Source organism: Exserohilum turcica (genome assembly GCF_000359705.1).
Source record: "Exserohilum turcica Et28A unplaced genomic scaffold SETTUscaffold_8, whole genome shotgun sequence".
In the NCBI taxonomy this organism is placed as follows: Eukaryota; Fungi; Ascomycota; class Dothideomycetes; order Pleosporales; family Pleosporaceae; genus Exserohilum; species Exserohilum turcicum.
In genome coordinates this window covers 1395880-1398910 of record NW_007360299.1, presented here as the reverse complement: position 1 = coordinate 1398910, position 3031 = coordinate 1395880, and positions in this window count along the sequence as shown.

Sequence of the window (3031 nt, the reverse complement as noted above, 5' to 3'; positions counted from 1 at the left end):
TATATAATTCCATTTTGAGTTTTATAGTAGTAGTAAGTTATAATAGTAGTAATAGTAGTAAGTAACTGATATTAGCTTTTTTTTCATAAATAAAATATTACTTTTTTTATAATATATCTTTCTTACTACTTATGCTATTAACTCAAAAGCTTTATTATGTTAGTAAAACTTATGAAGTATATATATTATTATACTATGATATAGTATAAGTGCGTTAAATAATTTTAATTAATCTATAACGTGGTTCACAAGTGAGTCGCTAACCCAAGCGAGTCGCTAACGCCCCACCAGCCCATCAACTTCATCACTATAACGCGTGATGTCTCAACAACGCAACTATCTATTAATATATTCTAAATCTAATCTTTAACTTGCTCTTTTTAACGTCTAGTCGTAACGTGTTTAGAGTGTAAACTATGCTACTACTATCTACAACGTCCTACAAAGAACTCTATCTAAATAACGCGCTAGAAAGCGCCCTTAACGTAACTGCGAGCTAAAATTAAAGCGTCTAGATAAGCTAGAAGAGGAGGCTATAGTTGAGCGTATTCTTGAAGAGTCTGCGCGAGGATTTGCGCCTACAAAGCTTAACGTTTAAGTAATAGCTAATAAACTATTAGAGGAGCGTGGTAGCAACCCTGTTAGCAAGAACTAGGTTGACAACTTTGTTAAGCGGACTCCTAAGCTCCGTACGCGCTAGAGCCGTCCCTATAATCACCAGCGAGCCGCCTGCGAGGATCTAGTGGCTATCCAGCGCTGGTTTGACTTAGTCCAGGCGACAAGGCAGAAGTGGGGTATTGTGGACGACGATATCTACAACTTTAACGAGACTGGCTTTATAATAGGCAAGATTTTATTATAGTTAGTTATAATAGCATTAGAAGGATATAGGAAAAAAAAGCGGATACAGCTAGGCAACCGTAAGTGGGTTACTGTGATCTAAGGCGTGGGCGCGTTGGGTCGCTGAATACCACCCTTCGTTGTCTTTGCAGGCAAGGTGCTTATCAACGTCTAGTTTGAGGATTTGCCTGCCAACTAGGTTCTTGAAGTCAGTCCTAATAGCTAGACGAATAATTAGCTTAGTCTTGCCTAGTTAGAGCACTTTGATACCTATACAAAGAGCTCTACTGTGGGCAGGTATCAACTGCTTATTATTAATGGCTATAAGAGCTACTGCTCTGTCGATTTCCAAGATCTTTGCAAGGAGAAGAATATTGTGCTTCTCTGCATGCCTGCGCACTCGTCTCACCTATTGCAGCCCCTTGACGTCGCCTGCTTCTCGCCGTTAAAGCGCAAGTATGGCGACGCTATTTCAGGCTTAGCATGCAACCGCACCCACTATATCAGCAAAGAGACCTTCCTACCAGCCTTTAAGACTGCTTTTAAGCAGTCTATCACGAAGGAGAATATCCAAGCTAGCTTTAGAGGCGCTAGTCTAGTCCCACACGACCCACAGGCTGTGCTATCTAAGCTTGATGTGGTGGTGCAGACACCTGTACAATCACCGCAACAGGTAGCCGCCTAGCAGGCGCAGACACCACGCAACGCGCGCGAAGTTGAGTCTTAAATTAGTCTTATTTAAGAGAGCGTGAGAAAACGCCGTGGGTCTTCTGCCAATTCACTTACTAAGCAGATCGCGCAGCTAAGTAAGGGGGCCTAGCAAATAGCACATAAAATAACGCTTATAATAGAGGAAATAGGTACGCTTTAAGCGGCTTTTAACAAGTCAAATAAGCGTAAAAGCCGCAAGCGGCGATACGTACAGACAGAAGAGACTCTTACTGTAGGCGAAGTACAAGAAGTATTAGCTAAACAGGCAGGTAGCAGTCGTGGTGATGGTGAGAGTGCGTCGAAGAGGGTGCGAGGAGAGCGGCGGTGCGGGCGTTGCAAGCAGACTAGACACAACGCTCGTACCTACGTAGTTGAGATAGATAGTGCAAGTAATAGTAGCGATTCTAATAATTAATTTAGTATATCGCAATAGTTTATTAACTGTGATAAAAAACTATAATAACGTGTTGATGTAGATGTAGTGGTGGGGCGTTAGCGACTCGCTTGGGTTAGCGACTCACTTGTGAACCACGTTATCTATATATATTATTACCAGGCGTGTTAATTACGTTTTATTACAGCAAGCACTTAAAGTAAGCTTTTTATACCTATTATTAGCGCGTAGAAGTTAATAAAGATATTAATAAAAATCTTTAAATGAGTACACAAACAGCCGCGGCTATTGTTTCTATTTATAGAGCAGTTTTACCGTTTCTAACGAAAATAGTTTTATAGTATATATTGTTTCAACTATTTCTATTATAGTATATATCTACGCTTTTTATAGTAGCTTATATTTCTTTTTTATAATATAAATAGTATCTTATTGGGAATTTGTTTGAATTAATACTCCAAAGCTTTTAAGCTCAATAGTAAGTCTACCAAGCTTACTACTAACTTAATTAAACTACTAATACTTTCATAGGCTTTTAGCTAATACTAAAGCAAATCAGTTATCACTCAAAATAAAAAACACTTTCCTTAGCGCTTACTTTGATATTAATTATTATTTTACTAACTAGCTAACTTAGTAATAAACTTTGATAGCGCGAGTTTTAATAAAACGTTTACATTTAAATAATCTAGAGAGTATTTTTACTATTTTAACCAGCTTTTACTAACTTTTTAAAATATTTAAATAGATATTTTAATATATTATTAGCGTAACTAAGTTACTGAATATATAGCAAAATTAAGAAATTTAAAAGCTTATTTAAGGCGTACAATGCTTTTAGATTTACTATTATCTTTTTAGAAGTCTACTTTATTCTTAAAAGCTAGTAAAAGAATAAATAAGTAGTTAGTAACTACTTAAAAAACTTTCTTAGCTTTTTCTTATACTAATTTCTTCTAACTATTGTTTTATTATTGTTTAAGTATATCTTTAGTATATAAAAGTAACTCTATTGAAGCTATTTTTATTTAGTTTATTTATTTAAGCGCTATATATTATCTTACTAAAGTTTATAGTAGTAATAGT